This window comes from Tigriopus californicus, chromosome 12, assembly GCF_007210705.1.
Source record: "Tigriopus californicus strain San Diego chromosome 12, Tcal_SD_v2.1, whole genome shotgun sequence".
NCBI classification, from domain to species: domain Eukaryota; kingdom Metazoa; phylum Arthropoda; class Copepoda; order Harpacticoida; family Harpacticidae; genus Tigriopus; species Tigriopus californicus.
Window position 1 is genome coordinate 1,845,924 of NC_081451.1, and position 24,816 is coordinate 1,870,739.

Genomic DNA, 24,816 nt, shown 5'->3' on the forward strand with positions numbered 1-24,816 from the left:
ATGACGTTGAATTATGCAAAACTGAATCATATCTTTACCTTACAGCCACGTATCTACCAACTATAAAACTACTTCAACATGGATGTCGCAACAAGGCAACAAAATTACCAGTAAGTCTTGCAGAATGTTCGCAATATTAGGATACAATTTGGAAAAAAATAGTGGGTGGATTTAAACGAGATTTTTTGCGTCATATAGCGGCAATGCTGCGTGATCAAAATAACGATAAAAAATGAAGGAATTGGCAAAAAAGCTTTGAAAACAGTAAAAAAATGAACAATATTTTGATGCAGATTATGGTTATTTTTGCAAAGAGTGAAATGTGATAACACACTTTTGTTAATAAAAAAATGTTTTCTCCTCTGCAAATCTAGAGCTATTCGACTACATGTTTCAATCTTTGTTTTTATCTATCAAGGCTACCCGCAACACTGAAATAATGTCATTTTTCCAACACTAAACTTCATCTTGAAAGTATTTGCAAAGTTTGCAGTCTTGCTTTTAACTTCACATGTTTACCGATTTTTTTTGTTTGTTTTGTAAGCAATGAGCAGACTCAATTTTCCTTGAAATCGTATCATTATGCTGTCCTGTGAAAAAGTGGGTTTCCAGGTCCAAATGGAGGAAAAAGAGACGTTTGAACAAAATGTCAGGAAAATGGTTAATTTAGCAAAGCCATCAAAATATGTGAAAAACTTTCTAATCCGTCCTTTATCAATATCCTTGTTTTACTAATTCCTCCTTGAAGGGGTCGATTTCGGCCAATTTATATCCTAAGTACTTCCCTTTTTTCCTTTTCTTTTGGCACACTTCTTCTTATCATTGCCTTGCCACTCTCTATCGTTTTGCAGAATAGTGATTGTAGAGGAATTCCGCTCACAACTCATGAATCTGACTGCTGACATCCTTAACGAAATTGAGCCCACCAACCAAGGCGAAATCAATTTTAAAGACGTTGTCTGCCAAAAATTGGCGAGCATTTACGGGAAACAGTGCACATCAATCGAAAATAGTCTCAAAGTGACGCTATTGGATAACAAAATGGTGACGGTATTTGTGACGGTGATGGAGTTAGACTCAATGCCTGATGTGCTGAACGTGCCGTTAAATCGTCAATTTATTGAGCCCCTTCGCAAACATGATGCTTCCGTCACCCATAGTTTTGTGATCATTTTCTGTCCGAAACAGAACTTCCGTTGTGTTTTTCATATTTCCAATTGAGTTACTCAATCATGATTCAGTTTTGTTCTGAAAATTCGAAAACAATACACCCCCTCTCTTAAAAAAACACTTACCACTATAATGCAACGTAAAATAATGTAATTAAAACACGCCGTACCCTCTCACTTACCGCCATCCGCCTAACAAATTCAAAATAACTTGCATTAAGCATGAATCCTCACAAAATCATGTACATAATAGCCCTATTACGCTGCACGAAATATGGTTTATAATCCGCACTTCAGAGAGCGCTTTGTGAGACAGCCTCGGCCAGATAAAGGGCCGATTAGGCCGATTCCTCTTTATTGAATAATAATGCACTTTGTGTTTTTAATTAATGCGTTTTTTGGCTAATTCTATCAAAATCTTATGTATGATTACTGACTTGGATCACATAATCGCTTTTAAGGCATGACACTAGTAGTTTATTTAGCAATCTAACGTGCCTCTTCCCGTTTTGTTTGGGCTGTCTGACGTTGGAAATAAGGGTCCTTATTGGGTCCTCCTGATCAGCGCTTTAAGTTCATATTGTGCATGCGATGGGATTGGACTTTGACAGACGAATTTAGTTTCGTGATTCTAGAAATAAGCTTGTAAATGCATGAAACTATGACTTAATTGTGTGCCTTTGTAGAACCAGAACGAGAAAGAAGAAGCAATTCTACCTCCCACACTCTTGTTTTCAAATTCTGAACACGTATTCACACATATACTGTTTAGTATTAATTGAGCAAGAGCTTTATGGTCGCTTGATCAAAATACAAAAGGACATTTGGTGTTCAACACAAGAATTTACTCTTCAGAACTTGATATGTAGGTATTGTTCTTTCGCTTAGGCACATCACATCAATTCACTAATTCCCTATGAGTAAAGGAGACCCTAAAGTTGATCAAACGAAGCCGTTAAGTGGGGTTTAGAGCCAAATTTAGTAGCAAAGACCTGTGAGTGGACTCAAGTATCATTCACTAACAAGTTCTGTCATGTTTTCGTGCTTCATAAACGACACATGCTTTGTTAAGTGCCTCTAAACTGAAAATATGGTACACCGATTGTCTTTGGCAAGTTGAAGAGGGGAATTCATTCTTTTTACATGAGTTGGCACGTGGTTCACGAAACAAATAAATACTCATAGATCCACTTACAAGGCCAATGCACAACTAGATGATAGGATTTTCAATACTCGAGTGCCTAAAAATATTTGTGAAACGTATATGGGAAGTACCCCATTTTTGAGTGGATAGAAATAGCAATGTTTCGATAAGACGTGTAGTTCCAAATTGAGCGAATACGTGAAATAAGCTGATAATGCCTCGCTCAGTTCGACCAAAATCTACTCTGGAGTGCTGACGGGGTCTAAATAAGGCAACAAATGACTTTGAAAGTTATTGCTTTGAAATGATATTTTGAATGGTATTTGTCGCTTGTGTCTGATTATGGATGTAAGCATCTCTTTTTATAAGTAAATCGCCACTGTTAGTAGCAGCTGTCTGATGACGTCAGCACAAATTTTTGGGAGGTCACTGGGGTACTTTTCAATGTAGTAGAGGTTCTAATAAAAAGTAAGATGCAACGCGCGATATCAAACAGACAAGTTTTCTATGGTTTCAAAAAGGTTTTTTTTTAAATTACAAAACTCCAGCGAAAGAAAATAACGTCCAAAAACAGTTTTTTTCCGCTTAAGAGTAATTTTTAGACATGTTTTTGAGTAAAACGGTGACAATTGATTTCATTGAAATACTACATGAACCATTCCTTTCATGAAAAAATCAATTGGAACTTTGATTCAATGCCTTGACAATGCACTATTAAGCTTCGTATGAACGAGCGCCCTCTCAAAATTTAATGGCGAGATCATCTTCCTTTCCTGGATCAATGTCCCTATACAGTAAAGGAACGTCTCTTAGTTTACCACATCGGACGTGTTCGTTTTGTCAATATTACGTCATTTTCTTTATGGTTTGGTATTTTCTTTTTATTCTCTTCCATCTGAGCCTTGCAGAGCTAAAAGTTCTTGGATCATGGACCCCAAGGGATAAGAATCCATTCAAAAAATAGTGCGAGGCATTAGGTTGGTTATGTCACGGACTTCTAGAAGTATGGACTGCGAACGAGCTTCCCGTCAAATCGGCCTGCTCTTGGTCATAGCAACTCTGAGCCATTTTTCGAGTTAAAGTAATAAAATGACAAACGTAAATCTCTTGAATTAAAGGTAGGTCATTTTCAAAGCAATTACTTGTAAAATGGATCGTTTCAAAGTTATGTTGTCAATAGCTTATGTAGCTGACCAAGAGCAGACCGAAAATTCGCATTTTAGGCATTGTTTACTACCTAACTTTGTGCATGTCTTCTGAGCTCCCTAAGCAAAGGTTTGTGCTCAAATTTGGCCCAGTTCATATTTCCAATAAGCCCTTGTGGTCGTCTTGTATGAAGTGCTTATTTGGAATAAGATGAATGGTATAGGAGATAGGAAATTTTGGCTTCCGGTGGTCGCAATCCACATCTCTAGAAGTCCGTTAATAGGTTAAGTTAGATTTCTTGAATTCCGTATGCCACAATGTCAGCTGACTTTAAAGGAAAGTTTAACATCTGTAGGGTACAATTTGATAGTCGTTTGAACATTAAACAGGTCTTGTTTTGGTGTTAATGCAGAGGGCGCTAGTTGGCGGAAGCCAAAGTTTTTAGTGTGACAATGGGTCTTGAAATCAGAAAACATGGTGGTGATGTATTTTGTTGTCGAGCAGGGATCGAACAAATCTATCACTGAAGCATTGGGAGTAAGCTATGTTCTCAATCTCAGCTGACTATTGTTCTTTTTTTTGAGCCGCTTGAAGGCTAGTCACTTGGTTACAAGGTTGGTCAAATAATGATTAATCGTATGTTAAACTATTGACGTACATCTAACTGCAGTACATCCTGTGGACCTGATTGGTCTCGTAAGTACAAATCAAGGTTTCGAAGGAAATCTTCATTGTCGTTAAGTTTTCAGTTTTGCTTTCCGTAGCTTATTTTCAACTTGTATCAATATTTCATGAAACGGCATGATGCCTTGGTTTAATAATGGACCACTCGAGCACCTGTTTCTTCGGCTGAATTTTTGATTCCCCTTAGTATTTGCAGAAGTCCATTGGAGACTAACTTTAGTCTCTAGCTCCTACTATTTATCAACGAGCTAAAAAAAAAAAATAGGTTGCAAATATGAGTTTGGTTTTGTTTCGCGGATATTTTGTGAAAAATGCGGTTTTTTTTCTCTCGCATGATTAAGTTGTGAAAAGGGAATTAATTTTCGTTGGAGATGGCACAATGAAACACAATTTTTGCAAAAATTTGTTCAAATTGATCGTACAGACCATTAAAAAAATATCAATTTGCGTGCAAGAAATGACTGGGTAACTATAATCCGTTCCTTTTCATTGTGGAATAGCTAAAGTCCTGCAAATGCCGTAGATACCATATCAATAGTAAGTAGACTGAAACAAAAGGCAGATTTGTCTTCTAATATGATCAAGTATGGGATTGCAAATCGGCAACTTCATTTTTCAACATCAAGCCTTCCTCTTTTGTGAGGGATAGCACTTTGGCTCCGTGGGTAAAGCAGGGATGGGAGAATCAGAACGTGAATTGGTTGCTAAGGCGGCGGCGGCACCTGTGCTTGATTCCTTGATTGGTTGCTTGACTGCTAGCTTGGCTTTTCAATTCTTGGAATCTTGGTTTCAAGCCAGACAAACAATGATGTGTTGATGCGCAGACAATGTTTTCGCAGATTTAAATGCTTGGATTACCGATCCACTGAGAGAAAGTGCATGGGCCTGCTATCGCCAGTTCTCGCTTAGTCTACATTCAGTTCTTAGAAGAACAGGTATTTTGGTATTTTCTGTGTTCGAAAAGTGACCATTTTCGAACCATAATTCGTTTTTTGAACAACCTTTCTGAAATTATCCGTTTTCAGTCACACTCTACTTGATTAAGCAACTTTCAACTGGTTGTGTAAAACATGGCTTTAATGGCAATTTTTAGGGATAAGTACCCTATTAAAGATACATGAAAAAAAAACAGATTGATAATGTGGTACACGTGAAGATCTTTCACCAACTGCTTGACAATCAAATAGCAATACATTTTTTGATGCAGAGAAAATAAAACTATCCTTTTTCTTGTATAAAACTACAGTGTTGGTTAGGGAACATGTTACATGGAGCAGGAGGTAGTTCGCACGGGAGGGTAGGGTATTACCAAGCCAGATCAAAGTCATTTTCTCTGTTTCTCTCTTGTTGGCTGGAGGATCTTTTGTCTGGATGGAGACAAACAATATCTCTAGATAGTAGTAGTCGTCAGTCAGTCAGTCAGTCAGTCAGTCAGTCAGCCAGTGGGTAGGTGAGCGCCATACTCAACCAGGATGGATTGAAATCAGTATACCTGGATGGATGACCATATCCATGATGAGTAAGTACGATGGTGAGAGAGCGGTGCTCCGTGGATCCTTCTACAACTCGCAACTCGCTTTTCAGTCCGTGCTTCACTGAGCCATGAGCGTTGTTTACCTCACGAGGGAATATAATTGAGGCGCGTTTTGCGGTCTTCAATCGAGAAATTGTTTTCCTCGGAAAAAGCACAACACATTTTTGGGTTGAGGCCAGGCAATTATTGAGTAATGACTTGAAGATGGATGAGGAGTCGTTTGAGGATATGGCTGGGTATGTTTTGATGGCCTGTTGTTTTTGGACTGGCGAGTGAGCCAATTCATTAAGGGTACACTTGAATTCCATTCAAGTTTGTGAATTTGCCGATCCAAGCAACTTTCTCTTGTTGCCGATTGAAAGTTAATTAAAAATGCTCTACCCACTTCCAGACCATAATCAGAGAAAATAGCGCAGCTTATGAAGTGATTCTGGAGCAACCCAAGTTGACTAGGTTTTGTTAAGGTCAATGCTTTGGTTGCGCTCTTAGCATTTCTCACACTTTGTCGAATCTCTCAACCCAATCCATTTTTGACGTATAGGTTTTTTTGAACAACAAGTTTGATAGGCCCAAAAACTGTTCGGTTACATTTTGACTACGTTTGTTAAAGTGTTGTTGGCTAAGAGAAAAAAACTCTTGCCAACATGCAAAGTTCAGTATGTTTAGCAAGATATAAATGTTTGATATAAAAACGCAAGATGTCCTTAACAATCAGGATAGGGGAGCGTGGCTATGATTTTTTGTTTTATTACAAAGTGCGCCCTGCCAACCAGGTATGCGTACTGGAACAAAAACACATGCACACATATGTGAGAACTGAGAACCGAGCTATGAACGAGTAGCTATCTAGCGTTTGCTGGGCCTGATTGAAGGATTTCCTGGCCAACCAACAAAGACATGGTTCCCATGTGGCAATCCCTATGATTGTGTGTATGCCTACATGCCCAAGGAAGTCGGTAGTGGCACCGGTTTGGCTTGATCACGAGCCAGAGGGAACCAAGAAACCAGACCTTCTTCGTGTTGAATGGCTGTCCTGCCCAGAACACGAGAAAAACACTTTCTTCTAGAGTTCATTCACATCAGGAGAGAGACCTGTGAGTGTGAGTCGTGACTCCCATCCACATACTACACGCACACATCGTACATACATGGACAAACCAGTGAGCTGGGGAAATAGTTGGTTGGTTGGTTGGTTGGTTAGTGCGTCAGTTGCAAGCCTGAGGATCGACGACGTCTTCGTTTCGTCGGTCGTCGATCCTCGTTTTCTTTCGCTTCCAACGTCGTCTTATCGACCGACAGTGACGCAATTTCTCTGCGAGCAATGAAACTGAAACGACTCAAGACGAGATCGTAGAGGGAACCTTTGAAGCAGCAGCCATACATGATCGGGGATTGTCCTCTGGATGATAAGATGAACAAGAGATGAGTGCATTGGATTTCGTTTCCTTGGAGAGGATAAAAATGGATGTTTTTTGCATTTTCTCTGAGCCTCTTTTTTTAGATCAAGAATGAAGTTGTTGGCCCGTGAAAGGGCGATAAGGTTGTAGCGTCAGTCGTGGGTTCACATCCCACTCCTGTCAAGAGTCCTACAGAGAACTTGGCGTTTTATGGAAAAATTATGTTCATGGTGTTTATGTTGGCGAAAACATTTTTGAGGGCAACTACCGTGTTTGGAGGGTCTAAACAATTCTAAAAAGTGTATGTTGGTAAAGTGGACGGTTTCAAAGGATGTTGGTAAAAAGCTATCTCGTAGTGTCGCCATGGATAAGCGATTTGAACCTGTACGCTGAAAAAGGCAAATAACTTGGGTAAAATGATTTGAACAATGTCCTTTGATTTAATAAGATATCATGTTCCTGGGGTTGTAAATTCTTTTTGCCCAATTACTTGCATATTGTTTTTATCCAATGGCCAAGAACTATTGCCCGTGTGATTGTGTATGGCAATCACGTTGTTGGAAGGTAGGCTTCTTTCTTATAGATAATTTCGCAACCTCATTTGTTATTGCTTCTTCGGCCGAGACTTACTTGAGTGGGCCGAACTGTAGGGCGATAAGCCTAAAGCATTGTCGTTCACTACATACACACGGTGAGATAAACGAAATATTGATCGTATACAGGGGCACTTTTTGAATTTAAGAGACCGGAAGAAACAAGTTTGTTTTGCCTGACATATTCATGTGTACGTAATTCAAAAAGGTGTATTGTATAGTTCATAACATAGTTTTTACATCTTTTGATACTTCTTGGTATCTTGTATCTCTAGGCAAATTGCCTTCAAATTATCAAAGGTTGATTAACCAGTTCATTAGTGAAACGTTCAAGGCATTGTAATTGCCTTTCTGCTTGGACCTTTCAAACCAATTTTGAGCAATTAGTATTGGGTAAAATACTTTTCAAACTAACAAAATGAAGAAGAAAAAGTGTTTCCAGAAAAATAGTGTGAACTTATTTTAACTGTATGCAAATAAGTCACCAAAAGAACACTTTTTTCTAATGATCTTTTGATTTAAAAAAAATGCCTGTATGTAGGGTTGCAATTTCGTTCTGGCAAATTTCTTATTTCTTTGAACTGTACATGAAAAGGTCGTCAAAAACAAACTTGCTTCCCTTGGTCTTCTCTGTTCCAAAAGTGCCCTGACAAATGGGTTTAATTTTTGTTTTTTTGCAAAACTCGGTTTGTCCCACCGTGTAGAGCATGTACTACATATGTAGTGGGCCGCGGAGCAATCAATGCTGCACCTCGTCTCAAACCAATGCCAAGGCAAGATCAATCCGACCATCAGCCATAAGATCTATCGAACCCGACACTTTCATCATGCCTTCCTCACCACTAGGCCCCACTTACTACCCCTCAACAATTCCGTTATAACCAAGATAAAGCAGCCTATTATAGCGCCCAATGAGTTAGTTCTTCTAAATCTGGCGGCCAAAAGTTAGAATGATCCTTGCGAAACGACGCTTTGTGTCGAGATCAAAATATTACCTCACAGATGAACAAGTTTCACACAAATCCACCAGAAACCCTTGGCCACATAAAACTTGTTGCATGAAAATTGACCAAAGAGTCCTATCCATTTTGTTTCCAGAAAAACCAGAGAATTTCGAATCGTGATAACGCTATTTTTCCTCCTCAGACAGCTAGTGCCTCGATAAGAGCCTTAATGTGGGGCATCAAATGATGAAACAATAGATTTAGCCATATATGCAACATTTTTATCGAATCTCTTTCAACTTGAATTAGACCCAGGCTCTTATGAACTAATTACTAGAATTTGGGAAAATACCTTAAAACGTTGTTAAAACTGAACAACTGTCAAACAATGCATTGATGCAGCATATTAGCAGATGCCTTGAAATTAAAATGCCGAGTTATTCCTCATATCATGATTTGGACCGGAGGGAAACGAGAGTAACTCCCCGATTCCTGATCTGAGATGAAAAGTGAGTCTTGCTCAAAACCCGACCGACACATTGTTAGATGGTTGGTGGGTTCGTTTCTCGACGATGCCAACGTTTCCAGGAGTGGAAATTGCATGCACGTCGTGAAAACCAGTCACCAACCAACCAACCAACCAACCACTCGTTTAGGACTATCCCGAGGAATAGCCAACCATCTCCACCACATGCGTGTGAGTACACTTGCTCCTTGGGCCAAGGAAGTACATACACACTCACACACGTACGTACATATGACTTCCACGAGGGTCCTTTCACTTTCCACACATGTCAGAGCACGAAAAGACCCACTTGAAGCGAGAAAGATGGGTCTCTTCTCTGAGTGTGTGTAGCATGAACCGAGAGCGTTTCACTTCTATGTAGTATGCGCTAGCTACAGAATCTCGTACTCCATGGACTCGAGGGTATCTGTTGATTAAATCAAACTGACAGCATAGCGACTAGCTAGCAGAGAATCCGTGGTCGAGTTTCGCAACAATCCACGTCTCGGCACTTCATTGGATGGCCTTTCAATAGGCAGAAGTTGGGATCAAGCTTGAATATAGTTATTCAATGATGGATACTCTTGGGTGTTGCTACACTACACATATTCGATTCCTGAAGCTTCGTCTCACAATGAATGAAAAAGACGAAAGCAGCTAAGTGTAACTGAAGCATATTTTTTGTTGCTCAAGCACACCTTTTTTTGACCTCGTTTTGTGACTTGGGAGGGAAACTGGTTGACTCGGAAACACCATTAGAACTTCACCCGAGTCAAAAATATTGCTGAAGGTGTCACTGGGTTACTGATGGTTGTCTTCCATAATTTGAATGATAGAAATTCTTAGAAAATAAACAGCCAAGACGCTTCAAACATATTTTTGTTGCAAGTGGTCACAAATCATGTATGCTTTTGATATTGGATCATCAAAGTTTGGGGACTGTTTTTATAATGATCATGAATGTAATTGTCATATTTCTGCTTTGGATGGCACATGATTTTTTTTTTCAAGCTTCACTTTAAAATTTATTCACTTTCGTTAAAAGTTAGTCTTCATATAATCATTGAAGGTCAAAAAACATTCCAGTCACTAAAAAAGGCCAGGTTGTAAACAACCTTCAGCATGGTTTGTAAATAGCTAACCACTTTTATGTTCATTGCACGTGTTCAGATGTTTATTGAAGTATGTAAAGGATTTATATCAAATATGGCATTAGAAGAATTGGACCACAGTTGTATTGATACTTACAATTTGCTTTGAGTAACAAAACAACACCGAAATAATGTTGACCCAACTAACATTTTCCTTGTTTCAAAAGTCGCATAATTGAGCAATCAATATTATCACTGAGTCCTCTTTAAAATGGCTTAGCTCTTTTTTGAACAGCAGAACAACATTTTTTGTGGATATTCGGAAAAGAAATATTTTGCAGAGTTTTGGTGACTTAAAATTTCATACTCCACCTAAAAATGATGTTAGAGAATAATAAGGTTAAAAAAATCCTTTGAGTGCTTAGGTGACCCCTTTGAAGCTGCATTTTTACGCATAATTTTGATAGTCTTCATTCGGTTGATATAACATAAAAATCCTTACTAACCTTGGCGAAACGAAATCTTGATTACTCCTCATTTGACTAGTGAATGCTTACCAATAAATCATTCTGGAAATGAACCAATAAATGGTGCGATTGATTTCATTTTCGTCCTGGTCATGAATTGAGGTTGCATCACGTTTAGAATTACTTCTCCATCTCTCTCCTTGGCATTGAAATCTCTCTCCAGCATCCCTGCATGTGATCCCAATTCGACGGGTCAAGTGCGCCTCAAGCATGATCCGCGTAATGAGAATCGAATTACCCAGGAAACCAGATCGGATCATTGCTGTTTAAAAGCCTCTTTAAGACTTCCCATATTTCATTCCCGACTTTCAGGCTTCACCTTTTTTTCCTTTCTTTCTTTCTTTCTCAAAACTCGGATTTGTGCACGCACTCCATACTCACTCGTTGAATATGGCAGTGGTGGGGATGGTGGTGAGAACGTGCAGAGAAATCCTTTTCAGTTGCTATGTATAGCGTGGCTTTGTTGCTCTTTGCTCCTCAATGGATGGTCGTCAATGGTCGATGGTACTACTACATACAGAGGATCCCATGGTTGCTGAGGTGGACGGTGGATGGTTAGTTGGTTGGTTGGTTGGTTGGGCCAACTAGGAGCAACGTCGTCAACGACAATGATGATCGAACTGAAAACTTTCACTTCACTAGGGTGCCTGTTGTTGGGAATATATTCCATGTCTGCCACGAGGGACAACAACACTCACGATGGATTTGGTTTCAGTGATTTCAAAATCAAAGATGGGCATCGTTCAATAATATTGTTTGGTGCTAACCGGCTAGAATGGTTGCGTCACGGATTTGATACCTTAACCGTTCATATTTCTTGTTCGTTGTTAAATGTGAAAAACGTATCTAAGTGGTGATGTTGCAAAATTGTCAATACACAACCCTAGCGCAACACCTGAACACTTATGATAGTTCTGCGATGCCATTGCAGCATATTTGTCAGTGATTTCAATTCTTGTTCCTTGTCTTATAACTTTTATCCAAAGAAGCGGAGCATAAGTTCGAATGGCCTCGTACGAGTGGCTTGGCTTTTCTACCTATATTCAATTCTAAGACAAATAGGTATTGAACGTTTCAATCGTTTTTCGATTTGCAGCCAAAGATTTGATGGCGTTAACTACTTCATGCAAGATGCCCACCTCTGATCAGAAGTGTTGCTTTAACTTAAAGGTTTATTATCTTTTTAAGCTATATACATTGATCCTCTGACTGATTCTGAACGTTAACTGAAGGGAACGTGATCATCTTATCCATCCCTTAACGGGTTATATTGTGTCCCAGAGGCCACAACACTCACAGTGACAAACAGGCACGTATCAAATCGGGCAGTTTTCATTTCATTGGGCTCTCCGTTTTATGGGTCAACATTGGAGAATATATCTCTCCCCAACGACAAACTTTTCGAGCTACCGGTACAAGATTTTTGTGTTGTGAGTGTGTTTTCTCCCGCTCTCTTGGCTTTGGTGTTCATCTATAAAAGTATCCTGTAATGGAGGCTGATGATGGTGCCGTAAATAGCAGAGACAAAGCCGGGCACCATCTTGGAAGCGGAGCGCTGCTCAATCCTCAATATCATGGTGCGTACCTATGGTCGTACGTACCTACTACCTACGTACAAGTTATCTTGGCGGTGGAGCTCCACAAGGCACTCACTCACTCCCTCCCTCACACACTGCTACACTGTCTGGGAAGGAGCTATTGTCGATGGAGATGGTTGGTCGTCCATGGTGGTGCTGGAGCGAGCTCCTCGACGCCAATGTTGAGTAGTGAAAGTGAACGGTTTCTGTGCCAACGCTTCCACGATCCTCCACCAGGAATCTTCTCTTCCTTTGTCAGTTTGGAAGGCAACAGAGAGACACTCACCCACTCACTCACTCACTCACTCGCTCACTTAACAGAAGAGACCCCCAAGGATTACCAAGGAAGACAAACGTGTACCGGGTGGGTTTTGGATATCGGTCGACCCTCTTCTATTTCCGAAACATGTTTTCTGATCATTCCTTTTTATCATACTTCACATTCGTAAAGCACATCCCTTTTCGAAATTATTAGCTAAATGAGAAAAAGGGGACTTTTAAGTGTTCGATTCAATAAACAAATCACCCCAACTTTACATCCTACGAAGATAATGAAATACTCATAAACAACAAGCTGAAATAAATGTTCCAAGATTGGACTCTATAAAAACCTCATTTGAAATTTGAAGGCTTAAAAAAAGCTGTCTAAGGAATGAAACGGAACTGATCCAAAGAATCTGTGGCCAATTTTCCTTTATCATCCCTAAGCTCCTGGTTGTCGTACGTCCATATCATGTAGGGGAACACACCGACGATCTTCTCAAACCAACCATAGATCCGTCTTTGGCGACACAAGGGGATCGTTTGTCCCTGGACATGGCTCCAAGACAAAGGAAGGAGTAGTACTTTCTCAAAGTTCTCATATTAATCGCCGAAATCGCGTTGTTGGCCGCCATTTGAACCTAGGGGTCGCTTCCTCTCTCCTTCTTCCGATCTCCGATTGAGAGTGGGTGCTCGAAAAAGATGAGAAGAAAACGTCGAGGAGAAAGTTGGACGTTTGGAAGATCGGCCCAAAGCCCCGAGGATGGTGGAGGAAGAGGGAACAATCAACCCACCAACCCATACTGCCAAGGAGGAAAGAGCAAAAGTCATTGAACTATCGCTGATCGTCAGGACACACATTCGACCTACACTATGTAGGTAGGCCGCCCTCACCAGAGAACGTGGTAGATGGCAGCAGGTACATACACGTACCAGTTGCTGTGTCTCCAATAAATTGCACACACACACACACACATTCCCCGTCAAAAGACAACATATGAAAGTTGTGACTCTGCTGTACCGTACATCCGCCTTCGTCAAAAGACAACATATGAAAGTTGTGACTCTTTTGCAACATGGATGTGTATAATTTTTTTTTTCCTTTCTCGAGTGTCATGCTTTATGCCATCAATGAGAAGGTATTTCTTGGTCCATTGAACTCGAGACAGGGTTTTGTCCTCGCACGTCCACTTGTGGCGATCTCAGGCGCATTCCCTCTGGATCGGAAACGAATGGTTGTCAGTGGTAATCTGGTGTGGACCTGCTCCCTCATCCAGGGCTTGAGAGTAAGCGGTAAGTAAGTTGTGGTCTGAGGCTTTGAAACAATCATCATCAGTCCCGAGTGAAAGTATGCCTTCCCAATTTAATGCGACTATTGTTTGGCAACTTTCAGAGTGAAACAAAAAAAATCCGAGATGGATACATCAGCTGTTGGACAAGTGATGTTCCCCAGCACCATCAAGTTTTTTTTTCCTATTTCTCGGCAATTTTCATTACACATTCCTCCCTTCGCGGCATATTTCGGCTCTTGCGATGCACGCTCATTACGCGTTGAATCCCTCGACGATCGTATCTTTGGGGGCAACTTCCAGCTTCCAACTTCCAACTTTCTCCAGACGCGGCTGCCCAAAGAGTAACAAAGAGTAACACCCCTCATCCAGGCCCCGAAAAATCCCAAATAAGTGCTTCTTCAAGTCATTTTACCAAAAACTTATCCCTTTAAAGGAAGGGGAATTTGCATTCACTTGTTGCAAGAAGGGGTCGTCGGTCGGATTCAAATTTCCCGCTCTATTTTGTTTTGTCTTCGATGTCAACAAAGCCGTCGCCTCTGTGTAGAGAAGGAATAAATTTAGATGAGCTAATGTTTTCTACTACATGTGCGTTAATAGAGTATGAAAGTTTAGGAAGTTGAGCTTAAGGGTTTATACGGTAACTGGGGCTGCGTCTGTAGGTTCAAGTAAAGACATACACGTTGCGTTGGTATAAAGTTGCGGGCAGACGGACGGAGACGGTCGGAGAGGACTTGCTACTCACCTGTGGAGGTGGGGGGAGCTAGTAGCTACATATCGTTGAGAGGGCTCCTCCTCACTGAGGCTCACAACCATCCACACACACTCACTCATCCACACACACTTACAAAGTCGGGAACACAGGTGAGTTCGGCCTGAGGAGAGAGTGATTCACCAGCCTCTCCTCTGCTTGAGATTCTTCTTCTTCAGTCACCTTTGGGAAGTGTGGTTGCGAAGATCTCACTCACTCTCGCTTTTCCCCAAAGTAGTTTCTTTCACATTTCTGCCTCCGTGTTTCAAGTGTGTCTTTTGGAGCTGGGAAAAGAACAAGAACTGTTTCCACTTGTGAAGTGCATACATAACGAGGTGACTCTCTTCGTTCGTTCGTCCATTCGTTAGCAACGATCTCGCTTCATACTGCTCAACACTTGCTATAAACTATACATGCCTTAATACGCAAATGAGCATCGGATCTTGAGAAACAGGTAAGAGTTTCTTCACGCAACCGGGTTGATGGTTTTATTGTCCCGAGGTGAAAGTTTTTTCCTTCTCGCCGCTGTCTTGGAATGCAATGGTTGTGCTCTTGTGTGTGAGTGTGAGTGTGCTGCGCCTGTGTGCTCGTATGTATGTGGCAGTTGGTTGGCTGCTTGCTTGATTGGTTGGTTGGGTGGTTGGTTGGTTGGTTGAACCTCGCACACATTCATGTAGACTGTTGAAAGTTGGCTCCTTCATGAGAAGAACATCTTGAGGTTCCCACCACCACCTTCTCAAAGCTGGATATCCTTTAGTACACACTACCTACCACGTACCTGTTACCACTACGATCGGACATGAATGATGTGTCTACTTCATTGTAGTGGATCGTCAATCAAGCTGGCTCTCTAATCGGGATCCAATAGATCTATTATTTATTTATTTATTTATTTATCTATTAGCTTATTTCGATGGTTTGATTTTGCAACATGTTCAAGTTGGAAGGCGATATCGGTCTTCGTAACCGATATCACCTTACTCATGTGTGAGTTTAGGATCCCTATTGTGTGGAAACGAGCTGCCTGTGGGCAAATTCGACCAACCCGAGAGAGGCTCTCCCTCGTCTCGAATGGAAATAGCATGCAAGCAACAAGCTCTTTTTTATCGTCTACCCTCCAGAAGGACGACCAACATTCCTGCGCTAAAACTCTTGTTGATACACTCGGCTATTTCGGAATGCCCCGTGCAGAACTGGGTCCCGACAAATTTGAGGAGATGATGAATATGGTCCTCACGAGGATTCATGCGTGTGAGCGAGTACGATTGTTTGTTGTTGACTTGCGCGCGTAAAAAAAACTTGACATTTAGACAAGACATCCAACCAACCACCGCCATTATCTCCATTCTCATCTCTGTTGTCACTTCTCAATCGCCAGAGATCTACAAGTAATTCAATAATGGCCAAAAATCATTTCAACTCTCCAATGTATGCCTGACCACCCATGGTGGGACTGCAACACTGCACCAACACCAGTAGGCTCTCATCATATTCATAAACGAGTAAATCACTCCCCTCTTGGTCCTCCATCTCCCCCCGCCCAATTGAGCGGCCATATACTTATCCCTACAGTATACCGGCCAACAACCATTCTGGACATGGTACATGGTTCGTTGTTGGAATTGAGAGCAACGAAACCGAAAACCGTTGCAACGTCCTTGGCCAAAAAAGAGCCACTTGACTTCGAGGAGAGCATCCCGCCGCCCTCATCATCCCTTCACAACCAACCCCTGGTTTGTTGATGATCATGGGATGTGCCTGTCCTGGTTTTTTACTAGGTCTGTCTTGCCTCCATCCATTCACAGATGTAAAAATGCCTCCAAAGATCGTTTGAGGGATTTTTAGATTTGATTATCCCATCATGGCAATGTCAATCGGCTCTGGGATAAGTTTCCCAAGTGGGTGATGAATAGTACCTAGATTAAAATTGGCATATCTAGGCCTTGGCAGGGAGGAATATCTGTGTCGGTGGATATATGGTCATCACATGGCCAGGAGGTAAAAAGAAGGTGAGGCATGTGATGTCGCCGTGGTTGAAGCAACACATGAGACCTGAAAAATAGGTCTCCCGCGGATTCCCTGAAAAAAATCGGGGTAATAGGACCTTTTGCCAGTCAAGTTGAACACTGGATATATAGGTATATATGAGAGCGTGCGTGTGTGCGAGGATGAATCAACTGAACTGAACCTGATGGTCGCACTGACTAAAACCCATTTATTGGCCGGGGTTTTGATCATCTCCATTTTCGGAACGGACGGTGACCAAATGAACGGGATAACAATGGGGTCATTCTGTGGCGGGAAATTTAAAGTACAGACGGAGTTTAGGTACGGGAAGTACGCAAAGTCGTTGGTTTTATGTCAGTGGTTCTCTCACAAGGAGAAATAGACACATTGACTTGCATGCCGTTGTGTCCGTTTTATTTTTCGATCTTTTTTACAATCATGGTGAGCTGTTCTTGTTCTTTTTCGGCCATCGTCTTCATGTTGACTAACTGACTGACTGACTGACTGACGGACGGACGGACTTGCCTACTCTCCCTGTCTCCTTGGTCTACTTTGAAAGGGGCTCTTTTTCGTGTGTAGTAAAATGCCCGCTAAAACGGCTTAATAGCCATTCATGTGTCTGTAGTTGACTGAGGGAGCACCCCGTAACAAGATAGCAATGTCGTTTACAAATTGAACCTCGGGTCTCTTACAATAATGTTCGAACATTGATTTTGAACCACTTGACTTTTTCTCGACATAATAATGTCCCTGTGTCGTTTGGAGGCTGCATGCTAATTAAAACCATGTTAGTGTGCGTGCCCAAACGCCATTCAGGACAACGAAAGCTTCATTCGAGACTTTATGCCTATATACACGACCACGGTGCCTAATGATCTCATGTTCTAAGGCCTTGGGACCTGTTCCAAAACCCGATTGAGTGCGTACGAAGAAGCATAAAGAAAGTTAGTTTTAAAATATTTTGCAACACGTGTCTTATTTTCGTCGAACGGATCTTAATTTCTCCCTTTTCTGTTTTTTGTTTATGGGGGGGTTTACATCAACTCATGTTGCTAGTGTAATGAGAGACTTGTTTTTTTTATCTTTTCCCCCCGAATATTTTACATATGTTTACAACATTTGTCTCGCAAACCAATTAGACTTGGAGGAGTGAAACAGTCCTCAAAAGTTCAACTCTATTCCAAGAAATCCCCGTGCGATTGTACTATGAGAGAAAAATTGCTTTTACATATTACGCAGCCCAGTTCATTTTTCCGGAGAGTGGACGGGACTCATTAGCATAAAGCAATCTGCCATAAACCTGTGTATTATGAGTACTAAGAGGGTTTTGTGTATGAGCAAATGAGTGGACCGTGAGCACGTCGTTGTTCCACTTACTCCTTGGAACCTTTGGAACGGACCTCAGAGAGTGGCCGGTTGTGCATAAGTGAGTGATATCTTGCGTTTGATAGGGCTATCACGTGTCGCAATCTATGTCCCTTCGTTAGCCAGGTGGTCTCACGTCGATCGACGTGGATCCAAAGCTTTGTATAAGGCATAACTCATTGGGGAGAAGTGTCTTGAAGTGTGCCTTTTATGAGTGACTATGGACTGTCCTCGAAAGAGTTTGTATTTGTACTTGGAACAACCTTGAGGAGGATCAGCAGCAGCAACAACAACCGCCGAAGAGTGATCGCAATGAGAGCGACACAAAAAAGTAATAATAGGAATACAAATAACGCGGCCTCATGATTTGATGGCAACGGGTATTTCGAGACAACAGAGTGTAATAGGTGTGAACGTGGGGGCCACTGGACTCATTCCAATTTAGGAGCCTGAATGATTGGAACAACACGAAGATCCAGCCCGATGTATATCACGTGTTGCATGTTGATCCACTTTTCTGATCACGTCAAAGACATGAAAGAATGCAGTAAAGTTGTTTTCCATTTTTTCCCCGGCGCCTCCGACATGATGACATTGTTTTGTCCACCTATCTAATGACGGAATATCATGATAGTAAACAGAATATCCATTTCCTGCTTCCGAAATGGCGACGAGAACAGAACAAAAAAAACATAAAAAGCCATGAAGCGCCCAAATAAAATATCAAGAATGAACAATCGAAAGTGGCACGGGGACATAACGTGTTTTCACTCCCAACTCCCAACTCAAACGACTTGGAATGCCCTCTGGCGAGGATCGAGGCGAAACTCGGTTGGTGAAAGTTTTCTCCCTTTTAAGTGTCCAAAAGCCAGCTTGCTTCAAAAAAACAAAAACTGAGATTGCCCGCCGAGATAGATGAGCGGATGTGAGCGCGCTCTTTTAATGAAAGTTTGCCAAGCCTGGGCATGAAATCCAACCACTTGCAAGAGCTTATGCCTGTCTGTCTGTCTGTTGGTGTTAGTTTCCAATCTAATGAGAGGAAAACATTGATTGGCCCGGGTCCGACCATTAGGAGTTTGCCAATGCGATTGGCAAGTGAGCAATTTGATTGCCAATACTCTGTAAGTGCCACTTGCCGTTTGACACTCTATTAATGAATGGACAAGCAATGCAGCCTATCATTAGGTTAGGTCCTCCTGTACAAAAGTTTGACACAGCTTGCCAATGGCTTGAAGTACAGTACAATGTTTGTATTATAACATCCTAAAAAGAAATACGACTGCCTACTTTGACATACATGTACATCAAATGACCAAGTATCTAAACTGAACTGGTGGTGAGCAAGAGATCTTCTAGTTCTCAAACCAATTTTGTCCCCATTTTCCAGGTATGTTCCGTCAACGACCTCCAATTATGAAGCAATCCCAGCCATTATTATGCCCTTGTAAATAAGATTGAGTGCCCAATCTCTCACTAATTTTGGGAGCCCGCTAAGCTCATCTGATATGCACGTTCCACTTTTGACCATGTGATTACTTTTCCACACTCGTTCCCTGGATCCAACGACAACGGACCCAGTGTATGTGTGAGTGTGTCCAAATTGTAGCGTTAGTGGCACACTGATTGCTACCTACGTGGTAGGTTCGCTTGATCCAGCAAGCGGTCACACATTCAACAAACGCCACCAGGGGAGCCTCCTCCTCTCTTTCTTACCGCTATGGGTATGTGAGCGAGTGAGTGAGTGTGCCTGGTGATCGCAGAGTCCAGATTCACGCTCTTTAGCTCTTTAGATTTGTCCAGCTCCATAATAATGGTCCTTCCAAAAGCGAAATGGCGCACTGCCAGGAATCCTGGCCGCAGTTAAAGTTTGTGATCATCCTTGGATGACTAGAAGTTCGAGAGTCCCATGGGGAAGTTTTAACCAGTGACGGACGAGAGGGTCGAGTGGCACGTATTGTCTTGCTTGGACATGGTCTTTAATCGTCACACATTCATAAGGTACTCCTCTTCCTCCTCCTCCTCCTCTTTGACGTCGGAGGGTGGTGGGATCTCGGTGTGGGCCCGCTTAGCTTGGTACAGGACTTGAGAGTGGTGGCCGTTCATGTATGTATTGGCACACCTTGTTCCACTACCCGGGAGGTTGCCACAGATACCGGGAACGACAACACATACTGGTCATGGGTCAGATACATGGACACTGTTAGTTAGACGGTAGGGGACTGGACCAATTCGTGGTTACTTACCTACCTGAGTAGAACTTTTGGACCACAGGGAATGGGGAAGAGAAACTGGTCAATCAAGGTACTACAAAGAGGGAGGGAGACCCACACACTCACATGCACCATGTGAGTGAGTCCATGTAGATATGGGACTTTTGGTGGCTCGGTCTTCATTCGGTGCTCGACCACGGAACATTGGTGAACATTCTTGGGTGAGTTCTTTGAAAAACTTGTTTTTGAAACTATACCTCAGGTGTCAGCTTTACCATTGAGTGACATTGAAATTGAAATAGGACTGAAGTGTTGCATTCAATTTGGCTCACATCACTTGGTGTGGTCTGAGTTTGGCTTTGGACGGTTTCATCAATACTTTAAAAAAGTTATTTTCCCCCATTAATAACGGCGTGCAAAAATGTACTTATATTAAGGCTTGGACCGAGAAGGTGCGACCATTCGCTTTTGGCGTTGTGAATATTTGCAACTAATTCTTTCAATACTCTATTTTACTCAAATGGTATTGAAAAAAAAGGAATTCAAATTGAAGATCTTCCATAAGTGATTATTAAAACCGATAAATAACTGAAGGAATGGAGACGCAATTTTAAGTCAGATTGATGTCACGCATCTTCGAGGACTAAAACCTTGTAACATGATTTTAATAAAATTCTAGAGCACGATTGAGTATCTGAAAATATATAGATGAGGCACAATGCAAAGCAGAGTTCAAGTTATGCATCTTGACACCACTAAAAATCTGAAACCGTTTATCTCCTAGAATAAAAAAAAATATGCATTACTTGATGAATAATTAGAAACGCCAAATACCATATGAGACATGATTTTGGCAAGCATTTTCGGAATGGGTGCTTTCAGCCTAACATATGTATAATATATATGTACACATCACCTCCATTCGATTTGGTGACTGCAAATTTTTACGCGAATGCTGAGCTTTCAAAAACGGTCTTGTATCTTTGGAATCGCTCGGGAATCGGTTAAAACAGCCTTTAATATTAATCCCATCCGCGGACCCATCCGCTAATAATCATGCGATCTAATCCGGGATATTACTAATATCAGGTCCGTAATGGATCATTCTGTAATTATGGTCACATTGGCTCTAATTGGATCACATGCCAGGAGTGGAAAAAAATTGGACCATGTGGATCATGGCCAATGACCATCCGTCATCATAATTTTCTTGTCCAGATTGGGTGAATGGTCGGTAGAAATCTGAACGGACGCACACTTGGTCGGTCGGCTTTCTTCTTCGGGGTGTGTGAGTGTGTGTGTATATATTGATTGAATTTTATATCAACCACCACCACCTTGTGAAGAATGGACTCCTCTGGGCTTGGTCGGGCGCAGCAGCCTCAGTAAATAGGGTCAAGAAGGAAGAAGGTGGAACAAACAAGCCAGTTGGGAGACAAAGGAACGAGATCCAATTGGTACCACCTTCACCAAAACAAGCGCCATGAAACTTGAGCTGTCTGATATCAAATCAAAAACAACCTCACATACATGGGCTCAACATTGTCACGACCTGAATGGACTCGTGGACATTGGATGATAATTAGAAGTAATCAGGAATATCGTTACATTGTCCACATGACAAGTAACACTTTGGAGACGGATGTCCAATGGTTTAGGTTGTGTAGGGAACCATTAAAGTGTGACCATATAGGGGGACAAGAAGGGCCAGTCAATCTTCAGATTTTGGTAATTACCCTTATATTGCATGAGACACGGCATGTGTTACTGAAAAAAAAATGCTGCCGGCTGTCCAACGACTGAAGGAGGTGACCAGGAATCGAAAGGGAAGCTGATTAATTATTTAAAAGCTCACTTAATCTTGTGCGATCCTTGGCGTAATTTCACATACTGGCGCAAAAAGGAAGACATTTTTTGTGAGAAGGCAAAAAACAAATGTGTAACCATTAGTGTGACCAGAAGAATCGATTTTGGTGGATCCCAACTATGCGCAGAACGACAGACCCAGTGACTTGAATATTTATTCCATAATCATCGTAAAAGATCGTCCATGTCCATTGTTTGCTCATTGAAATGGGAAAAGGTGTCTCTGGGGAGTATAAACGCAATTAACGTGACTTGATTCCAAGTTTGATTGCGATATGCATAATGATACGACGGGGACTTCATAATGTACCATTTTATATGCTTCCCTCGTCAACAAAAATGGCCCTCGATAACGAGCCTTCGAACAGGCTGTCATTTTAATTATCACGCCCAAAGACATAGCACAGCTACTAACTGAGGAGTGCCATAAAACAACCAAGAAGAAGCCATATAGGCTTCTAAAATCCCCACCAATCTATCGCGTAAAAGTAAAAAGCTTTCCTAGTGCCTGGAACATATTTACTGGCGCATGGTCGATTCAATGAATAGAGGTCAAACTTTCTACCTGCGTCACCCTTAAAAATTGGGACTGGAGAAATGGAATCAGTCGAAGAATTGGCCGGGACATGGGATTTGTACAATGCTGTTAGGGTGGAGTATTTTGCATACCAGAAGGCCATGTAGTCGACAACAAATCTCTGATAATTACTCTGGAACATGAAAATCCCGACTCCATTGGTCGTAAAAAATAGGACCCTAATAATATTTGGCCAATATTCAAGTGCCGATTTTCAATTGAAAATTTGCAACGCCAGGATTGCTGGCCAACCATATGGGTTAGGAAGAGAGAGAGAGAGAGAGAGGCCTTTCAAGAAAGAGACAAATGGTCTTGGTTCCAAATGGTCCCCACAACTCACACTAATGGCACATGACTTTCGAAAGCACACTTGTTTTCGTGGCTGAGGTATGTGATTTGACGAAATAACCACTTCCGCTCAGTACAAAGACCGTGCAAAGCACTCTTTGAACCATACGATCGTGGGGCATTTTCATGGTGCTAACCAATAAGGGGAACAATATGAACAACTTGCATACAGAGCTCTAAAAGAGTTGGAACAACACATAGTCAAGAGACCGATGGTTCTGTCTTGTTTAATCAGAGCAAATACATGTGGTAATTTCACCCCCACGGAAAGCATGCCATATTCTCGTAATGAATGCGAAGGCGCCTTCGAATTTCCCTGAATCTCGACGTCTAACCTATTGCGAAGAGCCTAAGAGCCCTTTGATAGCGTCGATGTCGAAGGCCTTCTTGGGCCCTCTCTCCTTCTAATGACGGGATGCTGTTGTCATAACAATTATTCCCATTTTGAGTCCTCGTCAAGATTCCCCCAAGGACTTTTGCATGCTGTCCTAGCCTTCGAACCACATGGTTCCACCTCATCCTCAATGAGGTCCCTTTAGGAGCGGAAACTAGAGTCCCATATTATATGGACCCGCTTTTTTTGCCTCCCTCCCTCCCTCCCTCCGCCCGCTTCCCCTCAAGATCGTCCGTCGTTCATAACCACACATGATTTAAAAATTGGGACCAAAGGCGTTTAGGTCCCACCTTGTTCCACAGACCTTCACCGATTGGGACACGAGCTCTGAATGAGAGAAGCTTTGGAATACGCCAATCAAGGATTTCAAGGAGTGTGGCCGACTCCTCTGAAATGAACAATGAGCCGTAGAACAGAAGAAGAGTTTAAGAGGAGTAGTTCGCTCTTTCCATGGAACCTCAGCCAGTTTCACGTGGAACACAACCGCCCATATACCATGATGGCTCTTAATTTCGCGGGCGTGTGTTTGATGAGCACATTTGGGCACACTCCTCCATGACTTGACACTTCTTAAGATCCAGCAGACTTTGCATTAAACATCATCCTATTTGCGGAGTGTATGGAACATGTTCCAAATTTGATGAAACGGACCACAAAGACAGAGACATTAAATGACATAACATATTTTAGATAAACGTGTCAACAGAAGGAATTGAAGAGTAGAATGCGGTATCAACCTGTGCTCAAGTATGCGAGTTCACATTTTTAATCACTCTCTATGGCGGTACTAACTACATTCACATTTTTAATCACTCTCTATGGCGGTACTAACTACATGGTACCGTGTGTGTGTGTGTATCGCACCCGAAATCGTGTGTTCCACAACGAGAAAAATAAGGAAGGGAACGTGTCCTCCTGCTTCTTCTTCGTCTTTGTCGTCGTCGTTGGTGGGTGGGTTGGTTGGTGGGTTTTTCTTGGGATATACAATAGTATATCAACGAGGAGAGGATGAAATTTTGGCTCATTTCATCATTATCCCGGGATCAGTTCAAATTGGAACGAATTCCTCAGATCTCCTCAGTTCCGAGGAGTCTCTTGTTAAACTAACGCTAACGAGTGATCTCATTGAACATCGACGGATTTCTTTGATTCCATTCCCCTCCGAAGACAAAACCAACGACAGCTCAATGAGGTAAGGAGAACTGTGTTCCATATTCTCTTCGGACCCTGTTCCCCCTTCCTCTCTCGTTTTCTTTTTCCTCGAGGGGTTGTCATGTGTGGTCAGAGCAAAAAAGCGCCACATAATAGAGATTACCTTTCACAGGTGAAAACGCCAAATTGCCGCGGCAATTTCGAGCCCTTTTTTCTGACCGAACAAGACCATATTGGACTTCTTAAGACACCCTTTATTTGGCATATCATGCCCTAGAACCACAT

The 24,816-nt window shown here is 41.8% G+C and overlaps 1 protein-coding gene and 1 long non-coding RNA gene across 3 annotated transcripts in view; both read left to right on the forward strand.

Moving 5' to 3' along the window:
* The window catches only part of LOC131891584 (uncharacterized), a 2,099-nt gene extending 544 nt beyond the window's left edge, over window positions 1–1,555 (forward strand). Inside the window, exons 2-3 of the long non-coding RNA XR_009374430.1 lie at window positions 46–110; window positions 852–1,555. This is a non-coding gene — a long non-coding RNA (uncharacterized LOC131891584). The remainder of the gene's footprint in view (window positions 1–45; window positions 111–851) is intronic.
* A 13,370-nt stretch (window positions 1,556–14,925) lies between these two features.
* The window catches only part of LOC131892393 (protein jim lovell-like), a 34,725-nt gene continuing 24,834 nt past the window's right edge, over window positions 14,926–24,816 (forward strand). The window contains exon 1 of one of the 2 annotated variants that reach the window (XM_059242245.1): window positions 14,926–15,066. The gene's annotated coding sequence lies outside the window, so the exon portion shown is untranslated. Of the gene's footprint in view, window positions 15,067–20,252; window positions 20,416–24,816 lie in introns of those variants that run through there. The other variant, XM_059242244.1, reaches the window with a different exon arrangement.